Source organism: Poromitra crassiceps, assembly GCF_964638095.1.
Source record: "Poromitra crassiceps genome assembly, chromosome: 17".
Taxonomy (NCBI): domain Eukaryota; kingdom Metazoa; phylum Chordata; class Actinopteri; order Beryciformes; family Melamphaidae; genus Poromitra; species Poromitra crassiceps.
Genome location: NC_139635.1, coordinates 25,170,865 through 25,192,608, shown reverse-complemented (window position 1 = coordinate 25,192,608; position 21,744 = coordinate 25,170,865).

Genomic DNA, 21,744 nt, shown 5'->3' with positions numbered 1-21,744 from the left:
CTGTCCATTTCTCGGTCCTTCATTTTCTGTGTTGGAAGGCGCTGTCTCTTAGGCAAGTCCTTTTTCCCAGCTGGGTTTGCCATGCTGTGGATCAAGTACAATCCATTGAAACATTACAAATTGAGGGGAGGGGAGTGATTAATAGCAGACATATTAATTAATCAGAGTGTATGCACCCAAATAGCCACATGGCAGCTATTCAGCTAATTACACCCTATTAGTACAAGCAGGCAACCTTCTATGATTAGCTATGCACAGCTAGTTTAGCTACAGACCTATACCGACCTTGGGGGGGACGTTTGAGTACACACACCAGCGCTGCAACAGCATGTGTGTTTTGAGCTTAATGCTTAGTTCACATGTTTTCACACCACTTCACAGTTTACATCCCTGAATAAATAACCACACTAACGTTAAACTGTTGTGCTCAGCACCCTCATGCACGACTGTCTGTATACAGCTAGCCTCCATCTAATGCTAGCTAGGGTTTGGCACAGTCGGAAGCGACACAGCTAACGTTACCCTCCAGCAAACATTGGCATGTTAGCTCCGCGAAATGGGGTATAGGAACTCGCCTCTGGGACAAGCTGTCCCCGGTGCCTCGTGCCCTATTGTGGCCGACAATGCTAGGGGCCCAGCAAGTACACTGTGATGGCTGTAGCGTTAGCTATTTAGCCAGTTAGCGCAAACTAGCATCAACGTGGTAACATGAGGCCTCTAGTAGCTGTTCACAACGCGTTTGACAGCAGAGCTGCAGGATGCGTTGTCCTTAACACCACTAACATTCTCATAATTACTTTAAACCTTTAACAAACTATATTCATGTGCTAAATTTGACTTGCCATACCTTTTCCCGCGACTTTGTGGAGCTTTTCTCTTCATTTTTCACACGCGCCAGCTGCCGCCTATGTGAAAGAGAGCAAGAGAGAGAGCGAGAGAGAGCGACAGGCAGGTTCCGCTTTGGTGTCCAATGGCGTTCAAGATTCGGTTGGAGAGGCGGTCCAGCTGCGGTCGTATCCAATGAGGTGGTCTGCGTAACCTCGCGTCACCAGGCTCTTCTAGAAGGTCTGCGCCCCAGTGCGCGCCAAAGGAAGAAAAATGCGGAAGACTGTTTTTGCAAAACCCACATCTAAGTCCACAGTTTTAGCAAGTTTCTAACGCTACGCTACACCTTTTCGTTGTAGACTTTGTTGGCGACGATAAACTTTAGGAGCACCCAAGGTTAATGTTCATCATCCACTACTACATACGAAGGTAAGTGTTTTAAATGATGACATTGTAGAGCTCTAAATAACAAATATTGCACCAGACTAGCCCCAGCCCCAAGCGAATGAAGGGGGACTATGCTAACGCTAACTTTCACATTAATGAACAAGGCTCATTCAGGACAGGCTTAGTTTGATCACTTTTACTTGCTGCTCCTGCACATCCCAGCACAGGCGACATAAATATACATCATGTAAAGTCATTGCTGTAACAATAGGATTGTTAGTTCCTAGTGCATGTTGTTCGGGGGAACAATAACAGTGACACACCAGTCGGATACTGAGGAGTACAGCAGCTAGGCTAGACTAGAGCAAACGTTATGTTTATGTTATATGTCTGTTACAATAAACGTTTTAAAGTAAGCAAGAGTCAATGCTTTAACCGTCCATTCTGTAGGGTCATTAATACAAGACGGACCAGAATGAAACAATTGCATACATGCATTGCATACGCGCACTTTATACGCGCACTTATATTGAAAAAGTGCGCGTCAAGTAAGCTAGTCTTGTTGGAGTGGATAGCACAGTGTAAACATGTTATGTAAGCTCCCACTTATCACGTATTTGCGAGAGGTATATATACACCTCATCGATGCACTGGCGTAAGGATTCACGGTGCAGGTGGTGCGGTGGACCGGGGCCCAGAGCTGTCAAGGGCCCATGAAGAGCGAGTCTCGCTTTGGGGAGCCATAACGTAGGCCTACTTACGGTTTCTGCTGCAGTGCCACTCCAAATAAACTTCCATGCTGTATTATGCAGTCAGCACTTGTATTGATCTAGCTTACTAGGCTAACAAATGATATAGCTTTAAGTTTAGTTTACTAGATTCAGTGGATTGGTGTCATGTGTCAGCGGAATCTCCTGTGAGGTTCTGATGACATCATTGACCATATATGGAGCTGGAGGAATAAACCTTCACGTAGCGCATGGCTCTTGTTTACATCTTGGGTCCTTCGGGGGCACAATAGACAACAATCTGCCTGACGAAAAAATAATGAGTGAGTCCATATTTTCAATAACAATAGGGCCCATGGCAATGACGTTATCCCACTGCATCGATGTATGTGTCTTTCTCTTAGGGTTTCCATTTAATTTTGTCCAATATTCAAATATTCCAGAATTGCATGTTGTGTTACAAAATAAATACTATTTATATTGTAGCGTTCCTGGTATTTAGAGAATCAGAGGCTTCTTGCTGGTACAGGGTTCTTTATTCACAGTTAGTCATATTACAACTCTTGGCGGTTGTCACGCACATAGCTAGCTAGCTGCTTCTCTCTTTGGCGTTATCTGGAGACTGACACATGCATGCTCTGTCTCCCCCGGAAGTCTCCCACCAGCATAGTGTTCCCCCCCAGTAACACTCCCACACATTAGTTCTAGGGATGCACCGATATGAAAATTTTGGCCGATGCCGATAACCGATATTAACATTGCTGTTATGGCCGATAACCGATATTTACCGATGTCGATATGATCTGTATAAAACCACATTTTTATGATCATCACATTTTGTACATACTGAAAAACACATGTTAACACTGAATTTGAAAAAGTTATGCATTTCTTTCTTTGCAAAGCCTTTGGAAAAGCCCATAAATCATAGATTTACTGCATTATTTCATATCAATGTGAAGAATTTGGCTGATAATGATAACCGATATTAACATTGCAACATCTGACCGATACCGATATGACCGATATGTTAAAAAATGACCAACATCGGCCGATACCGATATGATTGCCGATATATCGTGCATCCCTAATTAGTTCCTATCTGCAACCGAGACACTTCTATTGCTCACCACATTATGTGTAACTCTGGTTCGCTACAATATCTAACGTTTTAGCCAGATTTGATGGTTTTCTTTTCTTATCTTATCTTATCTTATCTAAAAAGTTAAGAAAAGCTCAAAGGTTTCTGGGAAATATCCAAATGCTGGTGTTTTTGACTTGAGAAGGGAGGGGGAGAAGGGAGAAACAGTAGCAGCAGATCCATTCACAGCACTATCTGGATTTAACTGAAACTACACATGCGCCAGCAGGAAATGCACAGACCTCTGCCATTGGTTCTGAAATTTGCCCGCCCCACAAAAGCTCATCCTATAATCCCAGAGCCATGTCCAAATTAAGCCGAATAGCACTGGGCTGTGAAGCCATTTGAACATGGTGGCGAAGCTCTGTATTGCAAGTCACGTGACGCCATGCAGCCCAGAAAGGAAAATTCCCATTCACTTGCATGGCGATCCCGGCAGCTGTTAAACCCAGTGGAATCTTTTCCGGGTGTCACTTAAAGTATAAAACGACTCTTTTAATTATCAAATGTTTTATGGGGTCATTTTTTCTTCAGAAGCCACTAAGAGCTGTATATGGGTGTATTTCCTTCTTATAATACAATCCATGGGTGGGAGGGGTGGGAGACGTCAACAATACGTCATTCCATGTGGGGTGACTGGCAAGTACAGCATAATGATCATAATGTCCTGCTGTCAACAGTGCCTGCTGAGAAGGAAGTCCTGCACCCCAGAGTCCCCAGTTCTTTCCCTCCAAGAAGAGGTAACTTGGTTCACCTGTTTATACCTTCAATAATGTGTTATAGTTTGGCTAATTCTGACTTTCTTTTTAAATGTGTAAAAAGACCTAGAATTGTCTTCAGCTTTTGAGATGCTAAATTAAGACCTTTTATGAAAAGTTTGGTCAGGTGACCCAATAGACCTTTTCACAGTGGCCATTTTGTGTCTTAAAGGCAGGAAATAACACAGATGCAGACAAAACATTAATAAGGCTTCTCCAACTTCCAATCCATTTAGGTGCTCCAGTGCTGTGGCCTTCATTAAGTTTTGCTTGAGGCTGTGTTAATTTATGCCTTTTGGAATATGACACAAAGACCCAACCAACGATGGAGGACAAAAGTGAGAGAGGACAAAACCTCCAAACGTTATAGAAGAAGTGTGTTGGTGAGTGTTTAAAAATGGTCCACACTGGTATTGTAATATGATAAGTTGTCAAAGTCTATATGATATTCAAACAAACTGGCATAAGCCAGCAGCGAGCACACTCACCGGTGTTTTTAAAGTTTCGGTGCACGGCACAGGAGATACTTAGTAGGAGAAAGAGAGCCAGCACACAAAAATGTCCTTTCGTTGAGTTTATTCCAGCTTGACACCAGGTACAGCACACGGACACAACGGCCTTCACGACCACACGCTGAAGAAGGCCGTTAGGCTGAAACGTCCGTGTGCTGTACCTGGTGTCAAGCTGGAATAAACTCAACGAAAGGACATTTTTGTGTGCTGGCTCTCTTTCTCCTACAAAGTCTATATGATAGGCTATAAGTTGTCAAAGTTTATATGATTTCTATATTTTTTGCTTTAAGATGCGTTTCAGTGACTGCTAGCTATTGGCTATATTGTTGATGTGTATCAAAGACTTGGTTTTGAAGCTTTGACATTGAACTTAGCAGTTAATATCATACATGTAGTCCATTTCAATCAGGAGAGACTAGTGAATGAATAAAATAATATTTATTACAATAAAGTGAATGATGCATTACAGAAAGTATGATGAGAATAAGGTATTGTTATTAGTCTTTGGCGCTTAGACACCACAGGGAGATATTGAGATAGATCTGCATCAGCCCAGAGCAGCATCCAGATATATCCCCCAGAGTCTACATACTGGTGGTGGTGATGGTGATGCCTCTCCTTCGAGACTCATGATGAGACTCTTCCGACTGAATAATCTGATAGGTCTGCGAAGACTGGGAGGAGAGGGGGAGGAGGAGGGTGCGAGACTGACAGCAGTGGTCTTGAGAGGCTGAATGAGACTTAAAAGCATATTTAAGAAGACCGCTGCCAAGTGATTGGCTTACAATGGGGGGTGAGAAACAATGTGATAAGCTACACTGGAGGTGTGTGGGGTGAGAGGTGATGTGACGCTATGCTATTGGTTAAAAGAGACCACGCGGCAAACAGCTGATTATTCAATTGAAGCCCGGAAGTTGACAGCTTATTTTGAGTGTGAGAGTAGATTGAAGGGTGGAGAAAGAAGTGAACTGAGGAAGTGTGAAGTGCAGATTATAGTCTTCCTGACTGAATGTGTTAGAACTAGAATGTTAAAACTACATTTCTATCTTACCTTTCAACAGGACCCCCATGAAGAGCAGAGTCCAGGTACCTTTCAACAGGACCCCCATGAAGAGCAGAGTCCAGGTACCTTTCAGCAGAACCCACCTGAAGAGCAGAGTCCAGGTACCTTTCAACAGGACCCCCATGAAGAGCAGAGTCCAGGTACTTAATGCTTGTCTTATATACCGCTATTTAAAAAAATTGTCTCACCTCACTATGGTGACATTAGTGATGTTCTAAAGTGACTAATTTCCCTGTCAACTAGCCGTTTTCAACCTTTTTGTTCTTAGTCTAATTTTAGAATAGTCTGCAAGTAAGCAAACACTCAATTGTGCACAATTTAATCTACAAGATTAAAATCATGAAACAAATATTGTATGTATTTCAAAGCCATTTGAAACCATTAATTACGCTCTTTAGTCACAAAATATTGTGCGGCACTTTGTGCCATTTATTATGAGCATTGCACATTACAAAACATGACTGTCGGTACCACATCTGCTCAGGCTACCAGATCTAATGGGATTTTTGCATGGGGATTTCGGTTAAAGACATGAAATAAGGTCTGCCTAACAAAAATTTATGAAGTGGCGAACTTCGTGTTCAGCAAGATAATCTTCACAAATGAGGACCACTTTCATGACGAAGCGTAAAATATGATTTCAAAACTGAAAAAGATTTGTGATTTTCACAAAACACTTAAAAAATCATAAAAGTGGTCCTCATTCGTAAAGATTATCTTGCTGAACACGAAGTTCGCCATTTAATTAACTTTTGTTCACCACAGACTTTCTTTGAAGCATTTAACCAAAATCCCCATACAAAAATCCCGTTCACCTGAGTAGATATGGTAGCCCGAGCAGATGTGGTACCGAGTAGCGACACACTGTGTATTCGGCCTCAATATAGTCCATTAACTTAAGGAAGCATTTGCCTTCAGCAGAGTTGAGTGGAGGCATATCTTGCACAGTCATTCAATGCTGTAATGAGCTGCGTTATCTTTTCACGCCAAACAATGTCATATTGGTTTGCAGAATGTGGCTGACTACCCAGCAGCCTGATATCCTTGCAGGTTAATGTCCATAGGCCTGTGCCGAACGTGGATACGCATTGCTGTCCAGTCGAGTGGTTATATGCCAGTTTTATCTGACACAGCCTACATACAACCTTATTTAAATTTTCAAGATCAAACTGACAAATCGCACTGGTTTTACAAGATGTTATCTGTCTGGTCCCATTTTCACTACACTGGTCTGTTTATATCGCACACGAGCGGGTGCGGGGGCTTCCCCCTGTTAGACAGTTTACATATGTATACTGTCTGGCATTGTACATTATTAATGGAGTTATTATTAGTTTAGCCGACTAGTATTTTCTCGTGCCGACTAGCGAGGTGGGGCTGTTTAAACGTTTAATCGCACATCCTATAGGTGACATGTCTCAACATTATACTGTGTGTGTGTCTTTCTGTCTGTCTGTCTGTCTAATACACTGCCAGAAATTTGCATGGCAAATGTACTTCATTTATTTTTTACATATTTATGCAGCCTTAGCCTATATATTTCTGACCGCTAACTGCTGGATCTTGTGAAGATTGTGACTTCCCCCTCTGTTCTAAACAGGACCAACAAGCCAGAGACCAGATCCGTCCTGTAGTGAACAAGATGCCTCCAGCCCTTCCAGTCCGGAGAGCAGCACTTCTCCTTACATTGAAGGTGCTTCAGAGCAGAATGGACCTGACCTCATTACCATCAATGAGATATTTCTAATATCACAAGACTGCACAAGGGAGATTCATAATTGGGACCATGATGCAGATTCTGATTTTGAACAGTTAGATCCCACAGACTCCACTCACGATGACCAACTCCTTGAATTTGTTGAGGCATGGGCTTTTGATGATGAGCTTCCATTTGATGATCAGACAGACAGACAGGCCTTACCAGAGGAGGGAACTGGTGGAGTCAAAAACTCTGTGAACATTGGGGATTGTCCACTCTACAGAAATGCACCAATTTCAGTTGCTGAGAGTCTTTTGCTTATAATGACATTTGCAAACAGACATAAAATTACAGGTAAGGCTTTAAGTGACTTACTAGCACTGATTACCCTTCACTGTCCGGCTGAACTGCAGACAGAGTGTCTTAAGAATTTGCAGAAATTCAAAAAGTTTTTTGATTGCTCAGCTTCCTCCTCGTTACTTTTGCACAAATATTGCAAAAAGTGCTTTATGTCTGTCGAGAGTAATGACACCCATTGTCCAGCTTGTGAAGCTAGTGTGGTGTCGGAGGGGTCAGCTTCATATTTCATTGAGGTTCCAGTCGAAGCACAGTTGAAGTCCTTGTTTGCTAAGACTGGTTTTGAGGAAAAATTGAATTTCAGGTTCAGACGTCAAAAGAAAGGTTGCGACAACATAGAGGAAATATATGACGGAGAAATATACCAGAGTTTCACAACTCACGGTGGACCACTAAGTGATTCGAGAAACATCTCTTTGATGTGGAACACAGACGGAATACCTATCTTCAAGTCCTCTAAATTCTCTGTTTGGCCGTTTTATTGTATCATAAATGAACTAAGTTTTGCGGAACGTACAAAACGTGAAAACATGATCTTTGCAGGCCTTTGGTTTGGGGATTCAAAGCCAGATATGCTAACATTTCTTAAACCGCTGTGTGAAACCCTCAACAAAATTGAAAGGGATGGCGTTCTTGTCCAGTATGCTGGAGCCCCTGAGCCTTTCATATGCAAAGTTCTGACCATTGCAGGGACTTGTGATTTACCAGCTAAAGCAATAGTACTGAATGCAGTACAGTTTAATGGGCACTTTGGGTGTTTAAAGTGTGAACAGCCTGGTCAGACAGTAAAAACTGGGCTAAGGGGGCATGTACATGCCTTTCCTTTTCAAGAAGCAGATCCGAAAGGGCCCCCTCGTACCCACAAGAGGTACATGGATGATGCTAAGAAGGCCTATGAAACAAAAAGCAATGTGCATGGGGTAAAAGGTCCTACTTGGCTTGGCAAACTAGACAGCTATGATTTGATCTCTGGCACCAGCATTGATTACATGCACTCTGTTCTGCTAGGGGTAATGCGTCTTTTGATGTTTCTGTGGTTTTCCTCAGAATTCTCCAGACAACCTTTTAGCATGGCCAAGTCAGTACATGAAATAGACAGACGCATGAAGGAAATTCAGCCCCCCGCTTCGACACGATATCCACGCTCTGTATTTTCTCACCGAATGTACTTTAAAGCTTCTGAGTACCGGTCCATTTTGTTGTCCTTTGGGCCTGTTGTGTTCTGGGGAATTCTGGGAGATGTGTTCTACAATCACTTCCTGCTTCTTAGTGAGGCAATATTCATTCTTTTGATGGAGTCAATAACGCCTGCACAAATAGATCATGCTGAGAGACTTCTGTGGAATTTTTGTTCCCAGATACGTAGCCTTTATGGTGAGCGATACCTAACAGCCAATGTACACTTGCTTGTTCATTTAGCAGATAGCGTTAGGGCTCTTGGACCTTTGTGGACACACTCTTGCTTTCATTTTGAGGACAAAAATGGACATATACTTCGTCTTATTCATGGGACCCAGAATATCCCAATGCAAATGGTTAATGCTGTAAAGCTCATACAGTGTCTCCCAACGATTGCTCAAACCATAAACCCAGATAATGTAGCTGCTAAGCTGTTAGCTAGAATGAGCAGTAACAACAGTTGTGGTGGTCTAGCAGGTGATGTCGTCAGCAAAGTGATGCTGATTGGTGCATCCTGTGATCTGTCTCTTGGAGCAGATGATCTGTCTGCCTTTGAAAAATGTCTTGGTCACAGCTCACGGAGTCATGTAGTCAAAACATTCAGAAGAGCTCACATTGGCAGAACTGTGTACAGCTCAAAGCAGTATGTCAAAGACAAAAGAAGGAACAATTACACTGTGACATTTTATGATGACATGCAGTTGAAATATGGTCAGATTGCATTTTTTTGTTCTTACAAAGAAACGGATGAATCTCCAAATGAGATTAAATTTGCTTTTCTGAATGAATTCTCATGTGCAGGCACCCATCTTCTACGGGATGCTGTAACAGGTGGTACATGTTTTCACATTGTGCGCTTACTGGAAACTCCGGTAAAAAGGACAGTTGTAGCACTTGAGAATATTTTGGCCAAGGTAATGTTCATAGATTTGTGTTCCATGCCTGGTATCGTGTTTGCTGCACATTTCCCAAACACACTGGAGAGGGATTAGACAGTACATGGAGTCATAGACAAGTCAATCAAACTAAAGGTGAGCAATATGGCAAAATATCAAATCACCATTTATTTTCCCAGTCAGGATCCTGATCCACGAGCTTATCACGGTTATTTTTCATGTTGGTTAGAGAAAACAGTTGTGGCACTATCTGTTTCACAGACGCTCCACGCTGGCACTTAGAGCTGAAGCTCCCGTTTTCTTTTACTAAGTGTTTTAGTGCGTCTTTTTCTACCATTTTAATGTCAATTAGAGCCGAAGAACTCTCTGGTGCTTCAGAGCTTTGGAAATCTCTAGCAACCTGGTAACCTGGGAATAGCTGGTGGTGGTGGTGGCTAGGCTAACCATCGCCAAGCAAACAGCAAGTGGACTTTTTACTGCCCAAGAGACACAAATTTAAGCAGACTTTAATCGCACAAGGGCCAACAACTCTGTTATTCAGAGCTTGAACCCTTTACCACCTGCATGGCTAGGCACTGTGTAGTCACGGTATTTCCACATGTGAGATGTCATTAGCACTTTTATTAAAACAAGACTGATCAAAATAACATGCAAAGACTGGGTTTCCTTCGCTGACTATCGGTGCTTTCACAAAATATTGACACAATGAGATTTCGATTTTTGATAAATAAACCTCAGTAATATGGATTTAATCACTAAGTGGGTAAAGGGAAATAATAGAGCAGCTAGAACAGTCTTGTAAGTTCATAAAATTTCATCCCTTTACTGTAATGCAGCCTTTAAAACTAGGAAAAGAAACTTGTGCCATATTACGATATTCAAAATCTAAGACGATATCTGGTCTCATATTATAATGTTGCTACTGTATATTGCCCCACCCTAAATCAAACTCTGGTGCGTTTTCTCCTTTGTCTTGTTCATTTGGGCAACTGAGAACAATGCACACCAAATACCTGCCCTGTGAGCACTTGAAAGTGCAAATCACAGTCTGCTGCAAGACTGCCCCCGCTCAGTTAAACTGTCCGAGAGTTATGATTGAGCACACACTAGCCAATAGGAGTGCAGGCACTGTATGGCAAATGTTACTGTATTGATAGGGCCAGCAAATGCTGTGTATGTTTTAGAATAGACTTAAAAGTTCTATTAGTGTTTGAAGTATTTAAAGCTGCACAACACTGTCTTGGTGTCGCCTGTTAACATACTGCACTTCTGAATGCTTGTTTGAATTCCATCACAGCTGAATCTTGATCCTCAAGAGATTGTAATTATATTAGGGTTGGTTTTCATTGTGAATACTATTTGTTACAACTGTTTTTATTAATCTTAAGTGTTCAGGGTCTCATAAATGTATGTGAAAACAACATATTATAAGTAGAGAATGGTAGATACTTGGGACAGCAAATGATTTCTGAATATGCAAATTGTCTGAAATAAGCTGAAGCTCCCGTTTTCTTTTACTAAGTGTTTTAGTGCGTCTTTTTCTACCATTTAATGTCAATTAGAGCCGAAGAACTCTCTGGTGCTTCAGAGCTTTGGAAATCTCTAGCAACCTGGTAACCTGGGAATAGCTGGTGGTGGTGGTGGCTAGGCTAACCATCGGCAAGCAAACAGCAAGTGGACTTTTTACTGCCCAAGAGACACAAATTTAAGCAGACTTTAATCGCACAAGGGCCAAGAACTGTAATTAGATTAGAGTTGGTTTTCATTGTGAATACTATTTGTTACAACTGTTTTTATTAATCTTAAGTGTTCAGGGTCTCATAAATGTATGTGAAAACACCATATTATAAGTAGAGAATGGTAGATACTTGGGACAGCTAATGATTTCTGAATATGCAAATTGTATGAAATAAAGCAAGAAAACAAAAATGCAACCTAGTGTGCAGAATTATTTAATTAAATAAAATGTTTTCACATAATTTAAACATTAAATTGAGGCAAATGAAATGCAATGAACATGAGAACTATTCAAGCCTGTGTGGAGACCTTTTTGATAGATCAGACTGAGTCCAATTTGAGATGCATCTAAAAGTCTGAAATGGGATTTAAATGAGATTATGTAGAGAGCTCTCTTTTATATCAGTCTGAGCAAAGTTTGAGATGCAAAAATCTGACTAATTTGAACATCATTTAAGACTTTTTTGAGATCTCTTGTATAGCTCAACAGAGGCTGATCTGAGACATGCTCAAGTCTGTTTCTCGGGAGAAAAAAACGAGAAACATGAGACCTAAGCAGTAATCTCCTTTTTGTACCACACTTATCTCATTTCTGTCTAGGAGAAACAAATGAGAGATTGAAGAGATCTCAATTCCGATTTTTCTTTCCTCTGGGTGGTTCCTGTGTTGACACTTCATGCCAGTTATCAAGAGTCCGCATACATGTGGAACGAGTGGTAACTGTCTGCCTTTCCGAAGCCCTGCCACTCCGAACGTTAACTTCCATTATTCGGACTGGCGGTCATTCACCTTAGAAGCCGCAATGCCGACCTTAGGTTTAGGCGTGGGGGTGGGAGAGGTTAGGTTTTGGGTTAGCGTCTGGGGGAGGTTAGGTTTAGGCATGGGGGGAGGTTAGGTTTGGCGTGGGGGCTGGGAGAGGTTAGTGAAAAACGGGGAATATAGAACCCTTTCTGAGTGCCGATATTTCGGAGTGGCAGAACGTCGGAGTGGCAGAACGTCGGAGTGGCAGCACGTCGGAGTGGCAGCATGTAACCGGAACGAGTGATAGGTCCGCTTAAAACCTTTCAGATGCTGAACACTGTGACACCCATCAGCCAAGTCGATATGCTAGATGACATTGTAACCATAATGTGCTGGTCTCACCAGCCTTAGGGGGACTGTGGTGGCCCGGCGTTAACTGGGTTAAAAGAACATTTATATGGGACGCATCACAGAGATATTTTTGATATTGCAACACACTATCATTATGACAGCGAATCAGAGTGATCATCTTCTAACATTTGATTTGAACCTTTACTTTCTCCTTAGCTGGGAGTTCTTTATGCATGAACTGACAATGTTTTAACTCCGTGATTCTGAACCTTTTTCACACCAAAAAATTTAATTTTGTTAGTGATGTTACTTAATCCCAGCAGTCTCTGTATTTTATGTAGAGAGATAACAGTGAAATGAACTACAGTGAAACTATGATCAAAACAGTCATTGTTCAACATTCTCTAATCGTGTTAACTTGTCATGGAAATATTGGTGATGCTTGGAAGAACCCCCTGGAGCCCACATTGAGAACCACTGCTTTAAATGCAAACTAATGAAAGCAACATGTACTAAAAGAGAAATGCAGTTGTAAAATGTTTTCAAATATAACACATGTGAACAATGAATACAAAATGAAGAGAAATAACATTGCTGTCTGGAGGTGAATTAAAAAAAAACAAGGCCAGGTGGAAACCTGGCATAGGGCCGGTGCATGGTAGCCAATTGCCTATTACTTATCCTACTGCATAGGCTAAAATACCCGCTAACGTTCACGTAGCATATTCATTAATTAATCGTTCGGGGAATAGCTTATTATACGCTGTAACGTTATGGACTGCTAACGTTCACGTAGCATATTAATTCATCGTTCGGGCAATTGGTTATTATACGCTGTAACGTTATGGACCGCTAACGTTGACGTAGCATATTAATGAATCGTTCGGGCAATTGGTTATTATACGCTATTATACGCTGTAACGTTATGGAGATTTCATTTAAATTACTGCCTGTCTATTGTGTTATGTTATAGAACTGCTACGGACTCCACTCGCCAGCACCCCCCTCCCCCCAGCTCTTTCTAAACAAAGACTCCTCATGTCTCCACTCCGCGAGTGCATACAGTGGAGACATACCTAGCAACAATGAGATGATAGCCTATTACTTAGCCTACTGCATAGGCTAAAGTACCTGCTAACGTTCACGTAGCATATTCATTACCCTTACTGTGGCATGTCAAGCTGCAGCGTCCTCCGTGTAACGAGCAAAAAAGTAGTGTGGAGCTGCAGCGTCCTCCGTGTCCGTGTAACGAGCTAGCCACAGTATACCTGGGCCGTTTCTCAATACCAAGAATGCATTCTTGTTCTTGTGTTCTTGGGGAGAACGTTCTTGCTAGTCGTTCTTGGAAGAATTAACTTGCTAGGTCACAAGCACACATGACGCTGTTGGCAGTTTGAGACGATGCGTTCTTGAGGGTATTGCGCAATACCAGCGCAGAGGCCGCCTGCAGAAGCTCAGCTGTTGTAGATGCAGCCAATTGTGCTCTGGAACTTTTTGCCATTTTTCGCCATAAATGTTCGTAAAGTGGCACTTATTGAAACCTACTACCCTGCTTGTAGGCATCAAAAGTCATCAGAAATTAATTTAGTGATGAAATAAAACTTTAAATTGTAAAAAACTTTCCAGAGCTTATGACGTCTTCTCTGCTGCGTTCTGCCTCTGCTTATGCCGAAATGCATGCTGGGAGTGTGGAAAGACATTTAGAACCTGAATCCGTGCTCAAATCTGGGCGACAGAGTCGAATGTAGGGGCCCTGCTGTGCATGCACACCGGCCCCAAAAATCTTGTTGGAAGGATGTTCCATGTTGTGCACTGTGCCTGCTCTTTAGTGACGTCCTGAAGATGTTCCAGTCTGTTAGCTGTGCATTGCCTTCTCATTTTGTCATAGCTGCTTTTGCACTTCTCGCTAAGGTCAGCTGACGACAGATCCCTAGCAGATGGGTCATGCATGTGTAACCGAGGTGAATCAGCGCGGATTCCTGGTGAGAGTCCAGTGTGGTAGCGAGTGGATTGGTTAAACTCACTCCCCAGTATAAAGGCACGTTAATCAGCTCCACCAAGGGAGCTAGCTCTCTTGGTGTTGTGGTTAACATGTCGGACTCCCAAGCCATATTCACCCATAATTATATAATTTTGGCAATAATACAGCATTTTTGTCTGCATATTTTCTGTTAGCGGTGCACACAGTGTGTGTGTGTGTGTGTGTGTGTGTGTGTAGTGTGTGTGTGTGTGTGTGCGTGCGTGCGTGCGTGCGTGCGTGCGTGCGTGCGTGCGTGCGTGCGTGCGTGCGTGCGTGCGTGCGTGCGTGCGTGCATGTGTGTGAACAGCCCAACACACAGGTTGTCGTGGCCGAGTGGTTAAGGCGATGGACTAGAAATCCATTGGGGTCTCCCCGCGCAGGTTCGAATCCTGCCGACAACGGCATGTTTTCTCTCTCACACTGATGTATAATATTACATTGACTTGTCAAATACGGCTTATGTATAGACCCTTTCACTGTTTGTAAACAGCAATGATGTATTTTGTGAGCAGAGCCAAACTCGCTGCAAAAAGTTACAACTAGCGGTTCACCTGTCATAGAAATATGAAAGATGCCGACGCCTCCTCCATGTATTTTAAAGCTTTGCCAGCAACAGACAGGTTACCTGACACAAATAAGCTCACTCTTTCAATGGGGTGAGGTTTCCTGACTCCTGTACTCACTGTCAGGATGGGTCTAGGATCCAATGCATCGCCAAAGTTCCTAGTGGGAATGTCCAGCATCTATACGCATACAGCACAAGATGGCTTTCCTGTATTCCAGGGATCTCTCTCGCTTCGGCTTGAGTTCCGTGGAGTTTTGGATACCGCGATGCGTGCGCAACTAACCCTGTGACATCCGCTGTAAAAGGGTCTACTGACTCTATAGAGACAAGAGGTCGACCGATATGGGTTTTTCAATGGCCGATGCCGATATTTAGAGAGCAGGGTGGCCGTTGTCCGATATATAATGCCGATTATTTCATTATTTTGCATTCGATAAAATATAATGATTTAAATATAATAATGAATGAGAGTATTTGGGTAAAAAACAAGTAGCCTATAATTCCATTATCCATTCATGCACATTGAGAATCTAATATAACAAATACATCTAATATAAGATGCTTATCTTAGCCAGTAACATGCTTTAGAGTTTTCTATTTTTATTAATGAAATAGAAAAATACATTGGGTTATGCAGTAGATTTCAGAAGTGACTGGTTGGCTATTTAAGGGAGAGCAAGTATGTCAGAGACCTCATTCAACTTAGTCTTATTCTATTAACTGAGACAGTTTGGGAAACTCAATATTATTACAAAAGAGTGTGGGCCTGAAATTCGGTGCAGGATTGTGGGAATATTTTCGGAAATTCCTGCATGTTTTGAATTTATAATGTGCGACTAATCCCGCATCTGTGGTGGCCGATGTCTATGCATGTAGTAATCATGAACATCGAGTATAAATTGTCACGCTACAAGTTTTTACCCTCCCGGCATGTCACGCTACTTGTTTTTACCCTCCCGGCATGTCACGCTACAAGTTTTTACCCTCCCGACATGTCACGCTACAAGTTTTTACCCTCCCGACATGTCACACTACAGGTGTTTACCCTGCCGGCATGTCACACTACAGGTTTTTACCCTCCCGACATGTCACACTACAGGTGTTTACCCTGCCGGCATGTCACACTACAGGTTTTTACCCTGCCGGCATGTCACGCTACAAGTTTTTACCCTCCCGACATGTCACACTACAGGTGTTTACCCTGCCGGCATGTCACACTACAGGTTTTTACCCTGCAGGCATGTCACGCTACAAGTTTTTACCCTGCCGGCATGTCACGCTACAAGTTTTTACCCTCCCGACATGTCACACTACAGGTTTTTACCCTGCCGGCATGTCACGCTACAAGTTTTTACCCTCCCGACATGTCACACTACAGGTGTTTACCCTGCCGGCATGTCACGCTACAAGTTTTTACCCTCCCGACATGTCACACTACAGGTGTTTACCCTGCCGGCATGTCACGCTACAAGTTTTTACCCTCCCGACATGTCACGCTACAGGTTTTTACCCTCCCGGCATGTCACGCTACAAGTTCTTACCCTCCCGACATGTCACGCTACAAGTTTATACCCTCCCGACATGTCACACTACAGGTTTTTACCCTCCCGGCATGTCACGCTACAAGTTTTTACCCTCCCGACATGTCACGCTACAAGTTTTTACCCTCCCGACATGTCACGCTACAAGTTTTTACCCTCCCGACATGTCACACTACAAGTTTTTACCCTGCCGACATGTCACGCTACAAGTTTTTACCCTGCCGGCATGTCACACTACAAATTTTTACCCTCCCGACATGTCACGCTACAAGTTTTTACCCTGCCGACATGTCACGCTACAAGTTTTTACCCTGCCGGCATGTCACACTACAAGTTTTTACCCTCCCGGCATGTCACGCTACAAGTTTTTACCCTGCCGACATGTCACGCTACAAGTTTTTACCCTGCCGGCATGTCACACTACAAGTTTTTACCCTCCCGACATGTCACGCTACAAGTTTTTACCCTCCCGACATGTCACACTACAGGTTTTTACCCTGCCGGCATGTCACGCTACAAGTTTTTACCCTGCCGACATGTCACGCTACAAGTTTTTACCCTGCCGACATGTCACACTACAGGTTTTTACCCTGCCGGCATGTCACGCTACAAGTTTTTACCCTGCCGACATGTCACGCTACAAGTTTTTACCCTGCCGACATGTCACACTACAAGTTTTTACCCTGCCGACATGTCACACTACAGGTTTTTACCCTGCCGGCATGTCACGCTACAAGTTTTTACCCTCCCGACATGTCACACTACAGGTGTTTACCCTGCCGGCATGTCACGCTACAAGTTTTTACCCTCCCGACATGTCACACTACAGGTGTTTACCCTGCCGGCATGTCACGCTACAAGTTTTTACCCTCCCGACATGTCACGCTACAGGTTTTTACCCTCCCGGCATGTCACGCTACAAGTTCTTACCCTCCCGACATGTCACGCTACAAGTTTATACCCTCCCGACATGTCACACTACAGGTTTTTACCCTCCCGGCATGTCACGCTACAAGTTTTTACCCTCCCGACATGTCACGCTACAAGTTTTTACCCTCCCGACATGTCACGCTACAAGTTTTTACCCTCCCGACATGTCACACTACAAGTTTTTACCCTGCCGACATGTCACGCTACAAGTTTTTACCCTGCCGGCATGTCACACTACAAGTTTTTACCCTCCCGACATGTCACGCTACAAGTTTTTACCCTGCCGACATGTCACGCTACAAGTTTTTACCCTGCCGGCATGTCACACTACAAGTTTTTACCCTCCCGGCATGTCACGCTACAAGTTTTTACCCTGCCGACATGTCACGCTACAAGTTTTTACCCTGCCGGCATGTCACACTACAAGTTTTTACCCTCCCGACATGTCACGCTACAAGTTTTTACCCTCCCGACATGTCACACTACAGGTTTTTACCCTGCCGGCATGTCACGCTACAAGTTTTTACCCTCCCGACATGTCACGCTACAAGTTTTTACCCTGCCGACATGTCACACTACAAGTTTTTACCCTGCCGGCATGTCACGTTACAAGTTTTTACCCTGCCGACATGTCACGCTACAGGTTTTTACCCTGCCGGCATGTCACGCTACAAGTTTTTACCCTGCCGGCATGTCACGCTACATGTTTTGACCCTGACGGCATGTCACGCTACATGTTTTTACCCTCCCGACATGTCACACTACAAGTTTTTACCCTTCCGTAATAATCGGCCCTGTGAGCGCAGGCAGTGGTCTATGCCGATGAATTAAAAATGCCAATAATCGGCGCAGATTAATCGGCCGGCCGATTAATCGGACTACCTCTAATGGAGACATGATGGTAATATTCCAACTAAATCCAACTAATCTTACTCATTCCTTGCTAAGATCTTTACAGGACGTACATGCACGGTGCCCCAGTGCCCAGTGTACCTCTGCTCCAGCCCTCTGCATGGCTATCTAGCTATCTGGCTATCTAGCTCAATACTGCATCAATTAAAAAAATTATTCTCTGATCAGTTAGTTAAACCTAAAAAAAATACGAAAATAAGGTCCAGGTTGAGAACTACCAAAATTCTCCTTTAAAACTACTTTCTACAAATGCTACTCTCTTCCTTTTAAAAAGTCTTATCTGACAGACTGTTGCACCATTGATTTCAATACTGTTGACAAAATGTGCTATTGTAAGTCTCTTTGGATAAAAGTGTCTGCTAAATGACATGTACAAATAAAAGAGTAATGTATAATAATGAGCAAGTGTGAAAAAATCCTCCCCGTCGGGGAATTGAACCCCGGTCTCCCGCGTGACAGGCGGGGATACTGACCACTATACTAACGAGGACTGGAAAAGTGCCACACCAGGCATTTTCTTAGTCAGCTTTTGCACTTGAGGGGAATATAAATACTTGCTTTTCTTTTCTTTTCCATCTTAAAGTATATTTTAGCTCTGACAGAGCTCTTGATACAAGTATGCCAACATACTGTACTATTTACTGTTATTTGTAACTGTTGCCTGTTACCTGTTTCTGTTCCCTGTTGCTTGTCTTTTGTTTCTCTGTTAAGCGTCTTTGGGTCTTGAAAAGCGCTATATAAAATAAATGAATTATTATTATTATTATTTAGGGAAATAGTGCAGTAGGTACACATATTTAAGGAGACCGCAAAGATGGTGTACTGGTGGGTTGTGTCCAACTGATTGTGGTGGGCCGTCTGGGCCAAGAATGCAGGTAAGGGTAATTTTTTTTCTCCCAGTCCTAGGTCCTATTTACTATCCCGGTCTTTGAAGAATGAACGATGGAATAAAGCAGGCAACAGAATAATTAAACAGTGAATTGACTGACAAAGCTTGAAGTTGAGCCTTAAAACTCACGACATCGGTGCCGAAATAGCTCAGTTGGGAGAGCGTTAGACTGAAGATCTAAAGGTCCCTGGTTCGATCCCGGGTTTCGGCAGCAGATGGACAATCGTTTTGCATGGTACCAGCACCATGTGTTCGGGTGCCTGGTGCACAAGTTGGTTCTCATAAAAAATGGCCATTCTGTACAAGTACCCCTCACTGCAGTCAGTGTGCATAATCTCACTTCTTTTATGTGCCACTTGGAGCAGTCAAGATCAGCGCTGTCCGCTATGTTTATTGAGAGATGCAGACTTCTCTACAAAATCGACTGTAACTCGTTTTACCCTGAACTGATTTTCATGAAATGTGGTTTGTTATAAACATGAGAAATTGAACATGATACAGATTACAACATTTATTTAGAGAAAGGCTTTTCCAAAAGTAATTGAGAGAGAACCAGTGCGCAGTGTCACTGACTTCTCTCTCTCTCTCTCTCTCTCTCACTGTCCGCCCCCTCCCCCGCGTGCACCACTTGATGAACTCGCATCAGTCAGAGAGACAAAGCTCTGACCATTTCAACACCCAGCGAAACAATGCGCTCATTCACCCATGTTCTATCATTCCGTTAACTCCGAGGGTGCTGTGTGGAAGTAGGCTGAAAATAGCATTAAAACGTTACCTACTGCCAAGCCTGGAAAACTGTTCAATGAGGAAACTTCCTGATTTAACAGTGCTTGTCCTTCATCTAGCAAACCTTCTGCAGGCTCACCGGAATGACTTTTGAAATGGAGGGACAATAAAATGTCCCCCCACCGACATGACTGCAAGTTCTTGGTAAACGACACGATAGCATCATTATGTAATGGACATGAGTGCACCACAAGCCACCTAGTGTTTCGGAGGTGTACTGCAGCCAACACGCTGAGTTACGTTAAGAGTATGTACAGTCTCACTGTCGCCGATATGGGCGGCAAGGCTCCAAGTCGAGGCTACGCAGAACCCTGTCAGCGCCTTTAGAGCCACAGATCGCTTGTGTTTCAAGCAACAAGCGTCTTCCACATGGATTCTACTGAAGAATATCCCTAAAGTCCGTCATTTCTCTGCCAAGTCTTCTGAACAGCCTGTTCTCCCTGTTACCCTCAGGGAGAAGATACAGGGTCCCAAAAGCACACACAAATCGCTTGAGGGACAGTTTCTTCCCGCAGGCCACGAGACTCCTTAACATACACAAATAGTGTAGTAGCTGTACTGTACCGCACTGTAGATGCTACCATTATGTATGTCTAATGTTTAATTGTATGTTTAATTAGGTATATGCTATTTGCACCTGCACGTCAAATACGTCGAATTCAAAATGTTGAATCACGTCTAAAGTATGCACACGACATGTGCACCTATGTGCAGTGAATATGCCACTGTCTCTGACTTGTCTTATCACTCTACTGCCTTATTGCTTGTTGTCTTTTGTTGTTTTTGCACTCATATGCCCTGTTATATTTGTACTATGTTGTAAACGGAGTTCACAGCACAAGAATTTCACACGTGATACTTGTACTACGGAGTGACAATAAAAAAAAATTCTTGAATCTTGTCTCGGCCTTTGTGTGTGTGTGTGTGTGTGTGTATGATTCTGCCCCTCCCCCCTCCTCTCCAGTTCTGCACATAGAGGCTGCAGCAGCCAGCAGCCTGCCGCTGACTGCTCTGCTCCACTGAATCACACTATTACAGACATTAGTCTAGATCAGTCATTCTCAACCTATGGTATGCGTACCACCGGTGGTACTTGCGCCCCCTGCTCGTGCTACTTATTGGGATCCCTGGAATCTCAATCTTTTTTATGTGAAATAAACCCAACTTTAAAACATGTAGCCTACAGTAATACTATCAAAATACTAGTACTATTAATGAAAATAAGCTTGAGAATTTAAATAGGGTTTAAAATAACTTCCACATAGTTGTTTTTAGATTTAGGAACAAAATAAAATAAAAATCTGACTTTTTCTGACGGACACTACTACCTGTTTGCGCATACACAATTAGCTGCTAATATTACAAGCAAGAAGCTATTGATTACAAGAAAGCTGAAAACGAACTTTTGTCAAATGTCAAATTCAAGCGAATTTGTTAATGTGGGAACTAGGAAGCACTGCATAGTACCGGATTCGCACACTCTAAAATAATGTGGTCTGATAGCTACTGTGACAAAGTGGGCACGGCTGCACTGCATTTGTCACTAATAAACATATTTCTTTAAACATACTTTATTTCTGTAATCACACTTGAAGCCCATTAGTACATATTTTGTTAAGTTGATCACATCTCTATAATATACTGGTAATTTCACAAGGTAGTGCAAACACACATAAATATCCCGGGTCTGTTTATGTTCAATCAGTATTACAACATTTGGTGATATT